Below are 21,096 nucleotides of genomic sequence, written 5' to 3' on the forward strand. Positions count from 1 at the left end.
ACCGACATCCGGCATATTTTTTAGCATGTTTCATGTCCTCAATGTTTAAGCATCATTTTAGGGCCTTAAAGATGGCTTAACAGGCCTTAAACGCGTCGGAAATGGCCTTATAGCACAACAGGGACCAAAACTATAAATCTGCCAAAGCTGATGGCTTACGGACCGTAAGCCATCACCCTTACGGTTCGTAAGGCGTCCCCAGAACAACAGATTCCGCTTTAACTGCTGTTGCCTCTTCAAGTTAGTGAAAGGCCAAATTTCACTTACCTCTTCTGGACAATGAGGGGCAAATCAGATGTTCCACAAGTATTGCAACAAGTGTATGGACAAGATCAAAGCACGTTAATCGATAAATGATCCTAACGGTCTTGCATATCCTATAAATACCCCCCCCCCCCATTTTGGCTAAAAACTCACAAATCTAATCAAAGAGCTCTAAGTTGATGCCATTGCTTCATACCTGAGCTCCTGGATGAAGATTAGCTTTCGGGGACCCTTCGTAAGTGTTCTTTCGTTCTTTTATTCGCTTTTCGAGTCCGAAAGTCGAACTATGTTTGACTTTCTGCATTGACCAGTTTATGGTCAATGCGAAGTTCTTTTGTACTTCATAACGTGAGCGTGATCACGATGGTTATAGTCCATAGTGACTACACCTACTGATTACCACGTTATTTAGGCTCAGTGACGAGTCATAGTTTCGGCCAAAATGCGCATTCTTGCGTATTTTGTAACCAAACTACTCATAGGTATCAAAACCGTTTGTTTTGATACCAAACCTGTTTTCTAAACTTAGTTAAGCATGTTCTAACATGCTTAGCTCGTCACTTTTGTTTAGTGCTTATATAGGGTCGTAAGGTAAGCGATCTAAACAATCGCTTATACTTTCGAACCCAACCCATTTGGTAGATCATTAGGATCCGACCAAACACATTAGGTGACCATAGTTGTATAGGGAATAACCTTCCGAGGTTATACCTTATGGTCACGACGTTAGGCGTTCCAAACGCGTTTTACGCAAGCGACGCGTTAAGATAGCATAAGCTACCTAAACGGGTCGTAATGGGTCGTAAGCACTTATGTTAGGTTTCATTTTAGTATGTGGGCTTTGTTAAACCATATTACACGAGTCTCCATACTCGTTTGGTTTACGAACCCGCATACTATCCAATCCTCCGATTTAGGTCCGGTATATAACATAGTTACCTATATTAGGTGTCGTTTGATATCCGTGATCTCTAGCATTATTTGGTTGTTATACAAGGACTTCAAAGCAATCTCAGGTGAGTACATTGAACCCCATCCTTTACTATTTCCAAACTGTTTTGGGGTGGAACACATGTGCCTACTTGTTACTTTCATGCTTTCATATCATACGCTTATTATGTTCATTAGTACATTTCTAGTACACGATTTCATTACATTTTATGCTATGTATGCCCATTGTATGCGTACTCAGTACATCGTTTTACATTACATTTTATGCTATGTATGCCCATTGTGTGCGTACTTAGTACAATATTTTACATTACATTTTATGCTATGTATGCCCATTGTGTGCATACTTAGTATGATTATTCATCACCTGTTCACATTTTGGTATGACATTGGGTTTGTTTAAATTAAACAATGTACATTCATTAACATTAGCTACGCCACTCGTTAGTAGGTAATGGTACCATAGGACTTGACAACTCCCATTCCTGAAATCTCGGGTTTGTTTGGATTGGAAGGAATGACTGAATTCGATAAACAATAACACATATAGACCTTTAATTTGTTTAAAGGTCTATCACCACAGTCACAAAGGCTTGAATGTATGCATTTTCACAATACCGCATAAATGTTTGTACCAGTATAGCATGCAATTGTTCCACAAAACATAACTTTGACTTAAACTATGTTTAATTCAATACCCTGTTTTTGGGCATTTTTTACCTATGGCCTAGTTGATATATTTCACATGCCATACATGATATTTTGGATACACATTATATGATTTACATTAAACATAAACAATTTGACATTGATATACACATTTGGTGGTTTACATTAGACATGAACATTTTGATATGGTTTACACAACAACACTTGACAATTGATTTATACATGAACAATTTACATGGTGGTTGGTTTGGGTAAATGGTTTGAGTAACGTGGCGTATGTAATATGATACAAACATGGTGGATACGCCGCTGGTACTTCCTATATATAAATCTTTGTATAATATTACCTATCATAGCATTATTTAAATCATTTCAGTATAGACATATTACATTTTACACAAATAACATATTCTTCACAAGACATTGTTTTACAAACAACTTATCTTATACAAACTCATTTTTACTTTCATTTAACCTCACATTTTATTTATACATATCATCTGATCTTATCGTTTTTCATATGATTTATAAGACAAAGCAAAATTACAAGGTTCATGACTAAACATTTTCTCAAACATAAGTTATGAATTCCATTTTCACAAAACCTATGTATCTCACAGGCATTTTTATGCTGACGTACCTACTTTCACATGTGTTTTCAGGAGCTGTCGTTTAGGATGATGATTGTGATACTAGGGCGGACCTGTGCCTTAGAGACATAAAACGAGGATAGACATAGTTTAATTATGTTATAAACTCTTTATTTCCTGTTTGAAGACAATGTAACACGCTTGTTTAATAAATAAAATATAACTTTGTATGCCATGGTTGTGAAACAAATAATTCTGTCTCAACACTCCCCGACGTTTCCGCCGCGGTTGCATGTTATACGCGGTCGGGGTGTGACATCTGTGAGGCGAATATTTCTACTTTAGGTTTTGATAAATCTAAAGTTACTTGTTTTCGTTGCAGGGAAAAAGGACACTTCAAGAGGGAGTGCACAAATCGCGAAGCAAGTGGAGCTCAAAATCCGTTCAACAATAATGACTATTATCGGAAAGCGATCTACCATCAAGTTGCTCAACAATCACATCAACAAGAACCGCAGGTTGCACATGGGAGGAAGGTGATTGAAGAATCTTCAAAGAGAGCATGTATGGTGAATCATGATGAGGAGACATCGTCTACAGGATTCAGTTGGGACAAATATGTTTCAGCTGATGGTAAAGCATGTTTGATAGATCAAGATGATGAAAAGTTACCTGAAGGTTTTAGTTGGGAAAATTTTAATTGGGATGATTATGATCCTAACAAAACTTCAAGTCATAAAGCTTTTGTTGCTCGAATTGAAGAAGATAGTGATAATGATAATGAGTATTATGCAAAAAGAATGAGAGATCATTTGAAAATGATGGCGGAAAGTGATAGTGAAGATGAAAAAGCTAAACAGAAAAAGAAAAAGGTTAAAACACCAGTCAGTAGTGATGATGAAGAAGCTCCAGTGATCAAAAGAAAGGTAAAGGAAGTTCCAAAGTTCAAGATTGATGAAGAAGTTGATGTTCGAAAGATTCCAGTGAATTGTGAAACCTGTGAGATCATGAAAAAGAAAAACAGTGAATTGATTAACAACATGAACAGGTTGAAGGAATCTTATGATGTTCTGAACAAAGCCATGAATATGTACAATGAAACAAGCGATGAACAAGCAACAGCAATGAAGACACTTCAAGGGGCTTTCATGACAAAGCAGAAAATCGTCAACAACTACATTGAGAAGTGTGCTGTGCTGGAGCATAAACTGGAGACTCAAAGAATTGAAATAGAAAGAGTATATAATTTGTTGAAAAGTTACTCATGTTCTTCTTATGTCATTGACAGGATTTATCCTACTGTTGAAGGCATGAAGGCATTTGAGGATGATGAAGTAACGGAAGAACCGAAGGTTTCTGAAGAAAAGGCTCCTGAAAAGAAGAATGTTAAAAAGAAGGATACTAAAGTAAAGACATCTGGTAAGAAACAAGGTGTCAGTTACAACAAGTGTCCACCCCCGCTTGAAAATGGATATTCGCCAAGAAATCCAAATTCAGAAAGAGTTCAAAAGGCAACAAACTTACAGTGGGAGTCTGAGACTACAGTTAATTTTCCAGAAAACATTGACATCACTTTTACATCATCTGACACTGATCATGAGTCCGAGTTAATAAAAAAAGTAGTTGATCAAGTGTTGGAAAAGGATGAGTCAGAGGAGTCAATGTCGGAGTCAAGGCCAGAGTCAAAGTCTGAGTCAGACACGTCAAGTCAAACCTCCAAACAGGGCAAAAGAGTTTATAATAATGAATTCATGTTATCAAAATCTAATTTGGATGACGAAACGTTTAAAGTTGCATATACTTTGAATGATTCTGACAAATTATATTCTGATGAGGAATTTCCAATAAGAGGTGTTAAACCAGAACTGATCAAAAAGGTTTTCAAACTAACAGAAATTAATATTTCTGAAATAAAAGATGTAAATCTTTCTGAAAAACCTAAAAAAATACACCTGAAGAGTTCAACAAAGAGAAAACAAGAAAAAGGGTTACAGTTCTGGTTCTGGTTATCGAAAGAAACCAAACCACAATGGTAATTTCAAAAAGAAAGGTCTTGGATTTATTCCACCAGAAAATCATAAAAATGAAAAATATGTTCTTGATTTTAAATCAAAAATGATTTTTGTTTCAGGAACATCTTCTGAAGAAGAAAAAGAAAAGTTGTTCAGAAACCAGCAAACAGAGATTTCCTTGTAAAGAAGCAAGAAGAGATGCAGACTGTTGATCAGAAGAAGGAAACTCGAACCTGTTTTAAGTGTGGAAAAAGTGGTCATATTGCCATGAACTGTTCACAAGCAAAACAAATCAAACATGGAGTTTCTAAACTGAAAGAGAAAGTGATTGAGTTTGAACCACCAATTGACAGAACTAAACTTTTCAAAAACTTAAAATTTGAAATTGGTGAATGTTCAAAGAGGTTTTACAAGAAAAGAGCAAATTTTGACAACCAAAAATGGGTTGTTAAGAAATCTGATGAAAACTCTAGCAATGATTCTGATTCATCAAAATCAGAGGAGCTATCTTCTGGCGATGAATCTGATTCCACAAAGTCAGAGGAGCCACAGGATGAATCAAAAGGTGAAAAATCAGCGCCGATAGTGGATGATGTGAACTTTCCACCACTTCAAGCTGAAAATTTTAAGAAGAAAATTGGTAAAGTTGAAATTTCAAATCAATTTTATTCTGACAAAAAGGATTTTGATATTGAAAAGGCCTTTAACACCAATGTGAAACACATCTTTGGAAAAATGATTGACAGAAAAGTCAAAGGGGTTAAAGAGTTCTATGAGAAGAAGATGGTAGGCAAGAAACCGAGTGTTGGTAACTCGGTATCACCCAACGCTGGTCAGGCTTGGGTGGATATATTCTTTGACTGAAAACCTGACTTGCCGGAGTTCCCAAGTTGGTAATCTTGGAACATGAATCGGCATCTTTCTTAAATTTTTTTTTAATGTGTTTAAGTGTGACTTGCCGGAGCTTCCAGGTAAGAGTGAAGCAGGAATCGGCATCATTCTTTATAACAGGTTTGATTGTGTATACCTACAAGTAGTAAATCAGGGACATTAAGTTGTATCTGTTTTTCCTACAAGTGGTATTTTTCTTGAGAAATTGACGAAAAGTGATTTCGTTCTTCAAGTGGTTTGGTTAAATTTACAAGTGGTACAGAGAATTGGTCTTACAAGTTGTTTTGGTCAAAAATTACCGAAGCAATTAAGTGATCAAATTAGTTAAGTGAGGTAGTGTGCTAGAAAGTGTGTTGAAAATATGCCGGTTATGTTGTTTGGAAAAAACAGTGTTCAGGATACGGCTCAGGATATTGAGCTGTATCTATGATCAAACAATGAGCAAAAAATAAAGGGGGTTGACACGAGATGTACGAGGAAAGCCCTTGATCAATCTAGATCGCCGGCATAAAACCTCGGGAGCTGACAATCGCAGCTGCCTAGTTCTTCTTATTGCTTCAAACTTCAGGATACAGTGCAGGATGTTGACCAGATCGCTAAGTGTTACAACGATTTGTGTAAGAGTGCAAGTTGCGAGAGAACAAGTATGTAAGTGTAGTGAGTGTAGCTGTGATGTCCTATTCGATCTGGTATACCCGTCTATTTATAGTAATGAAATAGAAACTATAATTCCTATAAACATGGAATGCTCCGAATATTCCATTATGAACGTTGTAGACCGAGTAATGCGGCTTCAACGGCTTCATGTGAACGACTTGGACCAAGTCTCCCGTAGAAAAGGTCTTCATGAACGTTGGGCAACTAGACGCGTACTCCTGCACATAACCCATTAGTAATCCTGAGGATACCATTCAGGATGTTACCAATATCCTAAATGAGCATCCCGGATATGAGCAGTTATCATACAATCAAGATATAAATCAAGATATTTCCCAGGATATGGGCTCAGAATTTTACCCATAACAATTGTCCCCAAAAATGTTACCGTTAAGTATCCTGATACTAACGGGTACATTTTTTCACGAACAACGAGGTAATTAAGAGATAAGACCTTGATGTGACTAGTTGTAACCGCGCAACCTATAACTACTCATTTCATCCCTATAACTTCTCATCCTCATCATCATTTAACCTTTACCGAAGAGAAAAAGGTAAACATTTCTCTCTCAACTTCATCTTTCATTCTTCCCAACATTCCCGTAACAATATGGCAAGGCAGACAAGATCCAGCTCCGGCGATTCTGCTCCCACGTTTTTCCACCAAAATATTCTCCAGGATCCGGAGAAAGAAATATGCACCTTTGATAGTGCACACTTGTCAGCCCTTAAAACCTCCGGCATCTTCCCAAAAGGGACGGTGTTCCGGCCGTTTGATCGCGAAATCCGATCAGATATGGTTTCCGACGAGTGTTGTGCTTCAATGCTTTTCCTTTTACCTTAGGGTTGCAATTTCCTTTCTCGGACTTCATCACCGAGTTCTTTAACGTCACCAAAATCTGCTTCAGTCAGACAATGCCAATGCTTTGGCGAGTCTTGCCTGTTCTTGATCAAATCAAGAACAACCATATCCCTGATCTTTCTATTTATGACCTTCCTTTAGCATACCGGCTTAGGTGCCACGGCTCCTGTCGATTCTTGTTTTACTCTACTTCCAGCGACCTATTAATCCTCCGAGCCACCAGGAATGAAGAGGAATGGAAATCCAAATTCTTTTTTGTAAAAAGAGATTCAATCCCTGGTGGAGCGGATTATCCGGTGAAATGGTTGAAGAAGGGTAGGACCTAGGGTTTTAGGAAAATCCTGTCTTATATCCTGCTGTATATTTTGGACTTACTTTGTCGTTTTCTTGTACACAGCTGATTTTAGGAAGCTAGCACCTCCCCTTGCAGATTCACAAAAAAGGATTGACGCTATCAGACTCCTTCCTGAAGCTGAAAGAAGTTTTAACCCGTCTCCACCGTCTCCAAGTCCTCTTTCCAGTGTAAACATGTCTGGTAAGGATCCTGTTCAATATCCTGCATACATGTTCTTATTTTGAAATATTTAGGAAAGAATTTTTACTCCCCGTGTGCAGACTCCAGCAAAGTTCCGATCCTCTTTGACCTTGACGAGCTTGACAGTTACCCTACTCCTGTCATGGTCAAGAAAGAGACACCTGCTTCCACCAGCTCCAAACCACTGCCGGCTCCTAAGGCTAACCCAAGGACTTATGCTTCCACGGCAAAAAAGAGGAAGGGCTCTGAAATTAGTGCCCCAGGCTCCGAGGGGTTCTCCTATGACGAACTCAGCTTTTCTGACTCCTTAGAGCCCATGACATCCTTCCTCAATAAGGTAATATCCTGCTATATATCCTGCATATATATCTTGATAGGATATCCTGATTAATATATTCTGACTCATACCTGAATTCGATGTGCAGGGCCTTCAGCATCTGCTCCACCTGTATAATGATGCCTGCAGTACTGTTGCACTCCACGAAGCCAGAATCAAGCAGCTCGAAAGCACAGTTGTTGATCAAGGTGCTATTTCTGAAGCGAAGTTCCAGCATTACGAGAGCTTGATGAAGAAGGTCACCCAAGAGGCTGAGCTCAAATTTGCCACCGCAGAAATGGATCACGAGCAGGCCATGGTTTCTTTCCGGGAAGGGATCAAGGCTTCTGCCATCGTCTCCTTGCTACAAGCTCACATCAAGATGGCCTACGAGGCCAAGGAGACAGGCCTCGTGTGCCCAGCTTGGCCGGTGGACTCTTGGGTAGCCAAACTGAAGGAGCTTGGAGGAAAAGCTGTGCCACTACCTGCAGAAGCCGGTGAGTCCTCCAAGTCAGCAGAGGTGGTGGATCAGGCTGGGGACAAGAAAGATGCTGGAGCGGATGCTGGTGAGGATGCTGGGCAGGATGCTGGTGCTGATAAGCCGGAGAAGGTTGGAGAGGATGCCGCTGTGTGAGGGCATCTGAGTGGGCGATGATGGATGTTGATGCTTAGGCCGGAGCCCACTTTTTTTTAGATTTGATGTTGGTCTGTAATCCCCTAAACAATTTACTTTTCTTGCACTTAGACAATATGATGGCCAAAGGTGGAGGGATCCTGAGTTTCAGGACGAAGCCCTTGGTCATCACCGCTAGTATGTTTTTATTTTGAACAATATAACAGTTGGAGGTGGATGGGTCTCGGTTTGAGACAAAGCCTTCAACTGTTAAGTAAATATGGTTAGTGACTATTAGTGCTCTTAGTGGATGGGCCTTGTTTTAAGGTGAAACTAAGAGCACATCTTTTGGTATGTTAATAATATAACTTCCTTTCGTTGCTTTATTTCCACTACATGAATTTTACTTGTAAAAATAATTCCATTTAAACATTCTTGGGAACACATTGTAAATGTATCCTGAAAGATATCTTGATCAGGACACTGACACACAATCTGTAAGTTATCCAAATAAAAAGGAAAGACCATACCAGAGATTCCCAAAGAGTTAGTCCCAATTTTTCACCATAGGAATGTCCCCAGTTTTCACTTATAAAGTTGGATAATGTCCCCTGTGTATGACACAAAAATGCAAGTGTATTCATACTTTGGCTCGAATAAATTCCAAACACCTTGAGGCAGAAACCTGGTTATCCTGAAACGAATCCTCAACATATTGAGGGTAAACCTTAATATCCTAAGAATAAACCCTGATATCCTGGGGATAAACCCTGATATCCTGGGGATAAACCCTGAGTTTCATGCGCTACAGGCGAGAGTGTATAAACTCCAAGTCTTAGAAAGGTGAAAACCTTTAAACCTTAGAGAGTATGAAAATACCCTTTCGTGAGAGAGGGTGATCAATCCTCATATACCTCCAGGATCCAGGATATAGCCAACATTAACGAAATTGTCAGCCACTTTTACATGAACTGGTCCCGCTACCTTGAACTATACCTAGATAACTTGGGCTCCAGGCGAGGTGTTTAAACCCAATTAGAAAGAAAGGTGAATACCTTTAAACCTTTGAAGGGATCGAGATCCCTTAAACGTGAGAGAGGGGGTATTTTGAAAAGCACATCTCCTTCCAGATTCTTGAGTCTATATGCTCCTTTCCCTGCTTCTGATTCAACTTCATACGGTCCTTCCCACTTTGGAGCTAGCTTGCCATCGGCAGGATTAGTGGTATTTTGAAAAGCCTTTCTTAGCACCCAATCACCAACTCGAAATCTCCTAGTCCTTATGTTCTTGTTATATGCCCTGGATATTCTTTGTTGATATGCTGCCATCCTTAACCTTGCTGCATCCCTTTTTTCATCTATGGTATCCAAATCTTGACATAAATCCTCAGGATTCCGTTCAGGATCCTGTAGGGTAGATCTTGCAGTAGGTATCGTCATTTCCGTTGGAATCATTGCTTCTGCTCCAAACACCAAGGAAAATGGGGTCTGGCCTGTCGCATTTTTTACCGTCGTTCTATCAGCCAACAAAACAAAGGGTAATTCTTCTGCCCATCTTCCTTTTTTGGCTCCAAGCCTCTTCTTTAAGTTATTGACAATTATCTTGTTTGAGGATTCCGCCTGTCCATTCGCTTGAGGATGTACTGGAGTAGATGTTATCATTTTGATTCCCCAACTCTTGCAAAAGTCAGTTGTCCTTTTGCTTATAAACTGGGACCCATTATCACAGATGATTTCAGCTGGTACCCCAAACCTGGTCAGGATATTCCTCTTTATGAAGGATACTACTTCTTGGTCTCTAACTTGGACAAATGCTTCAGCTTCAACCCACTTAGAGAAATAATCCGTCATTGCTAGCATAAAGACTTTTCCTCCCGGAGCTTTCGGTAACTTCCCTACTATATCCATCCCCCATTTCATGAACGGCCAAGGGGATGCTATAGGACATAGTGGTTCAGCTGGTTGATGTAGTATGTTACTATGCCTTTGACATGCATCACATCTTCGAGCATACTCTGCAGCATCTTTCCTCATTGTTGGCCAATAATATCCTGTCCTTAATACTTTGGAGAACAATGACCTGCCCCTAGTATGGTTACCACAATCCCCTTCATGTATATCCTAAAGCACTTCTTTGGCTTCAGGATCCTCCAAGCACCTCAAATACTGTCCTGCAAGAGACTTCCTGTATAAAACATTATTTATAATAGTGAATCGTGATACCTTCATCCTAAATGCCTTAGGATTTTCATCTTTGGGAATATGCCCTTCTTTGAGATATCTCATGATTGGAGTCATCCAGGATGTAGGATTCTTCTCAGGATACTCCACTCCGGGATCCCGAATACCTGCTACCTCTTTATCCTGAGGATTCGTCGCAGGATACAAGATATGTAATATTGGTATTTGGGTCCCATCCAGTATCCTGATCGATGATCCCAGGTTTGCCAAGGCATCTGCTTCAGCATTATCCTCCCTTGGTACCTGTTCAAGTGTAAAACCATCGAAATATCCTACTAAATTTTTGAGAATACCAATGTATTCGATTAACTTCTCACCCTTGACTGCATAGGATCCGTTGAAATGATTAGTAATTAACAAGGAATCAACATATACTTGCAAATTCTTAATACTCATCTTCTTAGCCAATTTTAATCTTGCAATCAAAGCCTCATATTCTGCTTCGTTATTAGTAGCAGGGAATTCACACCTAATAGCCTGGGGTAATATGTCCCCCTGTGGAGATTTTAGTAGTATTCCCAAACCTACTCCTCTAATATTAGATGCACCATCAGTATATAATGTCCAGGATCCTGAGGACTCTCCTAATTGCTGGACTTCTAGGTCTACCTCATCCTGAATGTCACTACTGAAATCAGCCACAAAGTCAGTTAAAGCCTGAGACTTTATGGCATTTCTAGGTTTATATATTAGATCATAAGCACTCAATTTTACCGACCACTTAGCCATCCTACCGGACATTTCTGGTTTCCTAAGCACATTTTTGATAGGATAATTAGTTTTGACATGAATCCTATGTGTCTCAAAGTAATGTCTAAGCTTTGTTGATGCCATAACTAGAGCCAATATTAACTTTTCTAGGTGAGAATATCTAGTTTCAGCATTTAACAAACTTTTGCTAACATAATAAACAGGATACTGCTGACCTTCGTGATCCTTTACAAGAACTGCACTTACTGCATTCCCTGATACTGCAAGATATAGGGATAATGGTTCACCATCCTCAGGCTTCATCAATATAGGTGCGGTTGAAAGATACTGCTTCAAATCCTGCAGGGCTGCTTCATGCTTCTCACCCCATTCAAATTTCTTATTCTTTTTCAGGATATCATAGAACTCTTTGCATTTTTCCGAGGATCTTGAAATAAATCAGTTTAGTGCTGCCACTCTTCCTGTTAACCGCTGAACGTCTTTCATATTTGAAGGTGATTTAATATCCAAGATGGCTTTGATCTGCTCCGGGCTCGCCTCTATTCCTCTTTTGGTCACCATATATCCTAGGAATTTTCCTGCCCCTACTCCGAAATGGCACTTAGCAGGATTCAGCTTCATATTATATTGGTCCAAGATATCAAATGCTCCCTTTATATCCTGGAGGTGATCCTGGGCTCTCTTTGATTTTACCACCATATCATCAATGTATACTTCCATGGTGTCCCCCAGCTTGTCTTTAAACATCATATTTACCAATCTCTGGTACGTTGCACCTGCATTTTTTAAACCGAAAGGCATAGCTGTATAACAATAAATACCTGTTGGTGTCATAAAGGCAGTATCCTCCTGGTCAGAAGGTTCCATTTGAATCTGCTGAAATCCTGAGGATGCATCCATGAAAGTCAACATTTCATGCCCGGCAGTAGCATCCACCATTGAGTCGATATGTGGAAGAGGGAACGGGTCTTTTGGAAAAGCTTTGTTTAGGTCTGTGTAGTCTACACAAACTCTCCATTTCCCATTCTTCATTTGAACCACTACCACGTTTGCTAGCCACCTAGGGAATTTGACTTCTCTGATCATCTTGGACTTCAATAATCTTTCAACTTCCTCTTGGATAATTGCATTTCGTTCAGGGGCGAACTTCCTTCTCTTTTGTTGTATAGGCTTGAATGATCTGTCAATTCCAAGCTTGTGAGTAATAATGTCTTTGGATATACCTGTCATATCCTCATGCCTCCATGCGAATGTTGACATCCTGCATTTCAAAAAGTTAGTTAATTGATCTTCAATATCCTGAGGGATATTGGTTCCTACGAGCACCGAGATATCAGGATTATCCTGATCCAGGATAACTTTCTTCACATCTTGCTCCGAATTCCCCACGATATCCTGGGCCCGCATCTTTAACTGCTATGCTGCACTTGGTTTGGTCGAAGATTTCATGGAGGATGAGTAACATTCTTTCGCCTCCTGCTGATCACTATCGACTTTGACAACTCCCCAAGGGGTAGGGATCTTGATGCATTGATGATATGTTGATGGCACAACCTTCATATGATGTTATAGCAGGATAGAGAATCCATCACACAGAAACGTTGTATCGAGTTGACTCCTTCAACATATACTGGTAACTTTATCTCTCCCACTGTGTTCCTAGCCTCTCCACTAAACCCAACAAGCACGGTGGACTTTGAAGTGATATCCATCGGAGACAATTCATTCTCTTCAGAGTCTCTAGTTGGATTATATTGACAGAGCTGCCATTATCAACCAATATCCTGCGTACAAAATGGTTAGCCACATATAACGTTATTACCAGAGCATCATGATGAGGATCCTAGATAGTGTCCCTGTCATCAGCATCAAACGTGATCATTTTGTCAGTTGTGAGGGTAGTCATCCTGACAGGTTTGTCTCCCCTCTCAGCCTTAGCTTCCTTTGCATGTCTCTTCGCCGCCGAATACGAAGTCCCACAAATGTCGGATCCTCCCGAAATGAAGTTGATTATCTTGGCATCCGCGGGAGGTGAGGCTGCTCGTTCAGGATCCTTCTCAGTATCCTGACCTTTATTCTTCTTCCTTCCCAAGAGATCTTTTAAATATCCCTTGCTCAGAAGATAGCTTATTTCCTTCCTCAAAGCAATGCAATCCTCCGTAACATGTCCGAAATCCTCATGGAAGGCACACCATTTGGATTTATCCTTCCAATCAGCTTTTTGTTGATTCTTCCGAGGCCACCTAGCTTTATCTCCCAAACCCTGCATGGCATACATTAGTTCAGGTATATTAACAGAAAAACAATATTCGGATAATTCAGGATATTCTTCAGGATCCTCGTCTTCGACAGCATTCAGTCTCTTGTTATCACTTCTGCCATATGGCTTGGAGCGGTATGGTTTGTACGAGGATTCCGACTTCCTGTTAGTCGATTCGTATGTTAAGGATGCATTCATCCTTTCTTGCATTTTCTTGTCATCCTCCAATCGAATATATCTTAGAGCCCTGTTACGAGCCTCGTCAAGATTCCTGCAGGGTATCATTACAAGATCCTGATAAAACTGAGAATCCTTTTGCAACCCCATCTTAAAAGCTTGCACGACTGTTGCAACATCAAGATGTGGGATATCCAAGGATTCTCGACTGAATTTGTTCACATAATCCCTCAAGGATTCCTGAGGCCCTTGAGTTATCCTGTAAAGATCACTGGTTAGTTTCTCAAAACTCCGACTACAAGAAAATTGACTGTTAAATAAATTCACTAAGTGAGCAAATGATGTAATCGAATGCGGAGGAACATTTAACAGCCATTTTAAGGCTGATCCCGTCAGAGTAGAACTGAAACCCTTGCACAGGCAGGCTTCCTTGAGCTCGGGAGGGATAGGGTTGATCTCCATCCTCTCCCTATACCGGGTAATATGCTCTTCAGGATCCGTGGTTACATTATAAAGCTTCATATTTGGAGTCTGGAATCTTTTTGGGATTTCAGCATCACAAATAGGACGTACGAACCGAGATATCCTGTGGCTATCCTGGGATACTTCAGGAATTGGCTGAACCACCCCAGGTACACTGGATATCATATCCTTTAGCTTCTGAAGCTCCCTGGATAATGTTGACGTTACGGCTGTATCCTGCAAAGATCCAACACTGTTAGTGGCATTAGTATTATTATTATTAGACACGTTACCCGTCGGAGGATTCTGCCCATATCCTGAAGCATATCCTGAGCTCCTCACGGTTGACATTCTAACCGAGGAGGGTATTTCAGGAGTATGATTCTAAGGAAGGCTGGGCAAAATATTCCCCCTATTATCCTCAGTATACACAGCTGAACTAAAGTTCAAAGTTCTGGGCTGTAGTGGAGTGACGATATCCTCGGCAGATCTGCTCGAGCCGGACTTCAGGAGTTTTATTTCCCTCAACAGCATCTGGTTTGTTTCCTGTTGCTGCCTCATTTGTTCCTGCACACTTCCAAATAAGGTTAGAATTTCATCATTAGAAGCCAAAATCGGAGCAGATCCCTGAATATTCCGAGTAGGGATAATATCCTGAGGTTGTGAAGAAGTTTGCATCCTTGGAAGAGGTGGTGGAAGCACCGGACCAGTAGTAGCAGAAGTCATAGCGGACACAGTAGAAGAGCTCATGCTTGATCTTGAGGCCATTGAAGATAATGTGGCAAAAAGTTTTGAAAACAGTAAACCAATTAATGATTTCACAAAGATTTTTAGTAAAGATAGCACCACTTGCCCCACGGTGGGCGCCAAATTGTTTTGGTCAAAAATTACCGAAGCAATTAAGTGATCAAATTAGTTAAGTGAGGTAGTGTGCTAGAAAGTGTGTTGAAAATATGTCGGTTATGTTGTTTGGAAAAACAGTGTTCAGGATACGGCTCAGGATATTGAGCTGTATCTATGATCAAACAATGATCAAAAAATAAAGGGGGTTGACAGGAGATGTATGAGGAAAGCCCTTGATCAATCTAGATCGCCGGCATAAAACCTCGGGAGCTGACAATCGCAGCTGCCTAGTTCTTCTTATTGCTTCAAACTTCAGGATACAGTGCAGGATATTGACCAGATCGCTAAGTGTTACAACGATTTGTGTAAGAGTGCAAGTTGCGAGAGAACAAGTATGTAAGTGTAGTGAGTGTAGCTGTGATGTCCTATTCGATCTGGTATACCCGTTATGAACGTTGTAGACCGAGTAATGCGGCTTCAACGGCTTCATGTGAACGACTTGAACCGAGTCTCCCGTAGAAAAGGTCTTCATGAACGTTGGGCAACTAGACGCGTACTCCTGCACATAACCCGTTAGTAATCCTGAGGATACCATTCAGGATGTTACCAATATCCTAAATGAGCATCCCGGATATGAGCAGTTATCATACAATCAAGATATAAATCAAGATATTTCCCAGGATATGGGCTCAGAATTTTACCCATAACACAAGTGATTTGTCAAGGTCATTAGTTTGAACTTGATGAAATCTTATTTCAAGTGGTTAAGAAACAATGTGATGAATTGATCCCCGAACTTACAAGTGGTAAAATCAACAAAACTTATTTTCCGGAAAAACCATTTTGATTAAAACAAACTTAAGTGTTTTGAAATCTTAATGGGAAAATGGTTTGTTGTTAGGGGGAGTTCTGATTGTTTATGTCGAGTGGATGGCGAATTGAAGCGATTCACAACAGTTGTTAATTTACTTGTACAGTTTGTAATTTCTTTAAATGAGTTTGCATTTTAGGGGGAGTAAAAATTTTCAGAAAATCCAAAAACATTAGAAAATTTGAAAAAGCCAAAAACATGATAAAATTCAAAATTGAGTGTAGGTCCCCTTGATGTTGTGGATCGTCACAGAATCGTCTTTCCAATCAAGAGTGCGGAATCCTCTTGATCAGAATTAGCAGAAAACGTGTAGAAACTAAAATCAGCAATCACTTTCAAACCGGGTTTTATTGATTATCTATCAAGACTGATTACAATCAATCAAACCCTAATCACAAACCCTAATTTCGTCCAAGAAGCACTCTCACGAAATTATGTCTCTCAAACTCTGTTTTGGCTGATTAACTGATTAACCTTAAACCCTAATGTCTAACCTTGTTTATATAACACAAGGTTTACAACTGGGCTAGGTCAAACATCATGGGCTGCGAATTGGACAGGCCCAATTCGCCCCCCATCACCCAATTCTTTGGGTTTAGTTAGCCCAAACATTACAACTAACTATTACAAAGCTAAACCCGCTAACTGTTTATCGTTTAACTAATTACAAGATATCCAAAGACCAAATCTAAGCTGTTGTCACAAATATGCACCAACATTGAGTTTTGGTGTATAAAAGAGGAAATGATAGTACATCAGTGGACTATCACAACACGCTAAAGAATTGTAAAGTCAAAATGTGATAAACAATCTCACTGTCGATGTGCCAGTAGGTTTTTATACATTTAGTAGATTGTTTTCGAGATATAAACATAAATTTCAAACTTGCTTATCTCGTGGGGAACATTTCTTGGATATATGGGTAACCCCCGAAATCTTGTTTGAAAGGTCCCTCTTTCTGAGATACTAGGTCTTTATACTCAGTCATATCTGGGGTATTATCCCGGGACTTCTGATATTGCGGAAGCAATCGCCTTGTCCCCGTATATTATTTTCTGCTTGCTTGAAATATAGCGCTGCCCTCAGTACAAAAAAAATGATGAAACATTGAAAAATGCTAATCATGTGCTGTTGAAGAAAAGATTCTCTTAATGGAACACACCAAAAGACGAGCCGTCATCTCTCTGCTGAACGGAAGTTCTGACCTGAGCTCTCACGGTTTCGCATTTAACCCTTTACAGATATCATCTAGGTATACTCACCTGTAAGACTGAATATTGGGATCTGGATACGGGAGTATGTTCAAGTGGTGGGCCACGCGAATGAGTTTAAGTCCATAAAACACTAATCTCGTATCTCGAAACAGTTGAACTTTGTATGAAAATTTAAGTGGACAAGTATACTGACAGTCTAGGTGAATTGTTTAGAACTTAAAATGAAATGAAGCTTAACGGTGTTGGTGATTTGTCTCAAAAACTGATATGATCCTCTTACACAAACTCACAAAAATATTGTTTGTATATATTTCTTTACTGCATTTTCTTTATCAAAAAATTTCAAAAAGATTTTGAGTGTGTTTTAGCATAAATTTTGAAAAATCCAAAAAGATTTTCGACAACTGGTGCTGGAAAGCTGATTTTCAAAATTCTAAGTCTAAACATGATGAACATCATTTGAAGGGGAGTCTGAGTAGAAAGTGGTGTCTGAGGTTGCAAAATCTTAATTTTATAAAACTTATATTTGTGGTAGATATTGTGCAGGTTTGAAATCTGAGAAGAGCCAGATTCCGATACCTGAGGATTCTGTGATTAGAGAAAGCCAGGTTTCGTTTCTGAGCAGAGTGTGAACCAGGTTACAATCCAGACTACGATCCCAGCTTATCGAAAGGGGGAGTCTGTAGATGTTAAGAGGCAGGTTCTGATCCTGTAAGCCAGGTTACGATCTTGATATTGATGATGAGGAATGAACGTAAGGAATCAAGAGATCTGATCAAGAGAATTGGAAGACTTGAGAGCCAGCTTGCGATCCTGATTTTGAGCACAACTCAAGGGGGAGTCTGCTTGTAAAAGGGGAGTCTGTTAGTGCTGGTAGAAAGAGAAGAAGAGATTGAGAATACTTTACAGTGTCAGATACTTCAAAAAGAGCCCAAAGACTGATAGAGACTGAAGATGCGAAGACTCGACACTTAAGACTCGTCAACATTCGAGGGGGAGTCTGTTAGTGCATGCGTCTGTCGACTTCGTCTTGTATCGAGTCTTGTATTTAGAATGTTAGATCTGGGCACGTAGTTCGAGATAAAGGTAATTCCGCTTGAGAGAGGTAATTCCGATTGAAAGTTCAAGCATGTAATTCCGTGAATTAGATTCCGCTTGGAATTCTAATTCTGCTTGGAACCTTTCAAACGGAATTAGGAGCCTATATATACCCTCTCAAACGGAATCATTTGTAACAGTTCCGGTCAGTGTAACAAAGTGCTGCCGAAGTGTCGTCTCGCTGTAATTTGTCATCGTTCGGGTCCGTAACCGATCCTACATTTAGTACATGTGTAGAATCAGTGACAGTTGAAGAGCAGTTTGCAGTGGATGATGAACCACATTCAATCGTTGCTGATGTTGCTGATGATTCAGATGCTACCAAACCCGATCATTACGCATGGAACTGTGTTATGTCTTGGTATGTTGAGAGTCGGGGTATTCCGATTAAAACTGATGATTCAGGTGTTGTGGTTTTAGATTATTATCGTGACGAAAATGCTTTAACAGGGAAATCTGATGTATCAACTGATAAACTTGAAACACCTGTTTCAAGTGACTCAGAAATGTGTTCTGGTGATTCAGACAATTATTCTAGTATGCCTGAAACATCAACCGATACATCAGAAGCTCATGAACAAGAGAAAAATGAGAAAATTGATATGTTTGATTGTGTTAGTAAAGAAGTCGATGAACATGGATCATCTGATGAATCTGACATTCAAGTTGCAGATTCTGGTACGTCAGATAATGAGCGTAGCACTTCTGGGAATTTTGAGTATATCAAACACTCAGAACCAAGTAGTGCAACGCCCGAAGAGAGTCAAACAGTTTCAAACATAGATTGCTCTTCGTCTGAGAAACTAGAATCAGCTGATGTCAGAAACTCAGAGGTTGATGAAGCTGAAGAAGAGATATTCGTAGAAAACAATTCCGAGGAAACTTGTGAGATTTCGGAGCCTGAAGAAAAGGGATCCACGGAAATCAATTCAACAGTTGATTCAATTGATGAAACTGAAGAAGAGATATATGTGGAAGCCAATTCTGCATAAACTCCGGAGAACGTAGTTTCTGAGGAAAAGGAATCTGTGGAAGTCAATTCAACAGATGATTCAACTCTCGATCCCAAAGGATCAGATTCTGAAGAAAGCATTTCAAATAAAGCAAAGTCTTCCGAATCTACTCCTTCAAAGAAGAAACGATCACGTAAGAACAGAAGACCACGGAAAAAGAAAATTCAAAAGGAAAACCCGACTCTCAAGCAAACTGAACCTAAGTTGAATGGTAAGGTTGTCGATACTTGCTCTTGTGCTGATAATTGTAAGCCGGGTTCTTCCAAGACCAAACATACACACAAGCAATCAGCGTCAAATGAATGGAAAAGACGTGATCCATTCTCGAGAATAACGCAAGCTGAACTAGATGTCTTTTCCTCAAAAAGGCAAACGTGTTTTAATTGTGGAATTCCGGGACACATTGCAAGAAATTGTGTTCATCATCCCTACCACTATGGGAACACATATCATTAGAAGGTTATGTATTCTCACTCTGTAAAAAATCGACCTCTCAAAGCCAAGCCTTCTGACAGAGACTGGAATCTTGCAAAACAGGAAAATCAAAAATTTTCAAACGTAAACAGGTTTCAAAGAAACACAAAAGTTTTCTTATCAAATGGAAGTGTTTCAAACACCAAAAATTGGAAACCTAAAACTCTTGTTGGATGCTAGTCTCCATGTTCACAATCATCAACATCTACTTCATCGCCAATAACAACAAGCAATGATAAAAGCCGTATGATCTTTCATGAGGTTTCATACACTGATAGCAATGGTCAACACAGGTTAACAATGGCCTGGGTTCCAATTTCTAATTGATCCCGCTAAGTGTGCAGGAACGGCTATCGAGGGCGATCGTTAGACCTTAGTTTATCGATTGTAGTTGTTCCAGACATGTGATAGAAGACTTATCCCAGTTGAATAACAAAAAAAGGGTATTCGATGGTGGATTTGTCAACTTCGCGGGAGGGAAACTGGAAGAATAACCACGAAGGGCACTGTTAGAAACGGGGTTCTCACCTTCTCAGGCGTCAATTATGTCCCTGATCTGAAGCTCAATCTTTTGAGCGTATCTTTGATGTGCGACAAAAGAATGGAGGTTCTCTTCACTAGGAGTGGCTCGCAACTTCATTCTTCGACTGTTCAGAAGCTGATTTCTGAACCTGGTATAGCTATCCCTGATGGTGCAGTCCGTAACACTGAAGTCTCATCAGGACCCTCAAATGCTCAAGGAACTTCTCTGTTTCTGGGAGTAATTCCCTCATATTACACTGTAGATCCACTAGTGATCAACAACGCTACTGCACCAAATGAGGGGGAGCTATCTGTTATAATATCTAGAAGTTTCTCAATCTCAAGCTGCTTGTGTGCGATTCCACAGCAAATCAGGGGGCATCAACTCATGTCTGTTCAGAAATAAACAAGATGACCCTTTCGTGATAGTGAGAAACAAGGCACGATTGGCAGTTCAAGGTTTGAACAAGTTGAAGGCCCGGATCTTAGATAGATACACGCATTGATGGCACATCTAAAGGCCATTCGTATTTTCAGATGATGAGAAAGAAGTTCAAAATGAGCTCGTTGGGAGAAGTGACAATGTTTCTAGGCTTATTCAAAATGGACAGGGATATGAAGTGTACATCGGCTGGATGCCAATGCTCACTTTTGCAAGAAGCAATAGCTCACTTTTGCAGCGGAAGCAAAGTGCGTTACAGCATCTGCTGCCTACTGCTCTCAGGTTCTTTGGATACAACACCAGCTCAAGGATTACGGTTTGACTTATCTAAACTCTACTACTTATTTTGATAATGATGCCGTTATCTAGATTATCAAAAACCCTGTCTTTCAGTATAAAACCAAGCACA

The sequence above is a fragment of the Helianthus annuus genome, chromosome 17, assembly GCF_002127325.2.
Source record: "Helianthus annuus cultivar XRQ/B chromosome 17, HanXRQr2.0-SUNRISE, whole genome shotgun sequence".
NCBI classification, from domain to species: Eukaryota; Viridiplantae; Streptophyta; class Magnoliopsida; order Asterales; family Asteraceae; genus Helianthus; species Helianthus annuus.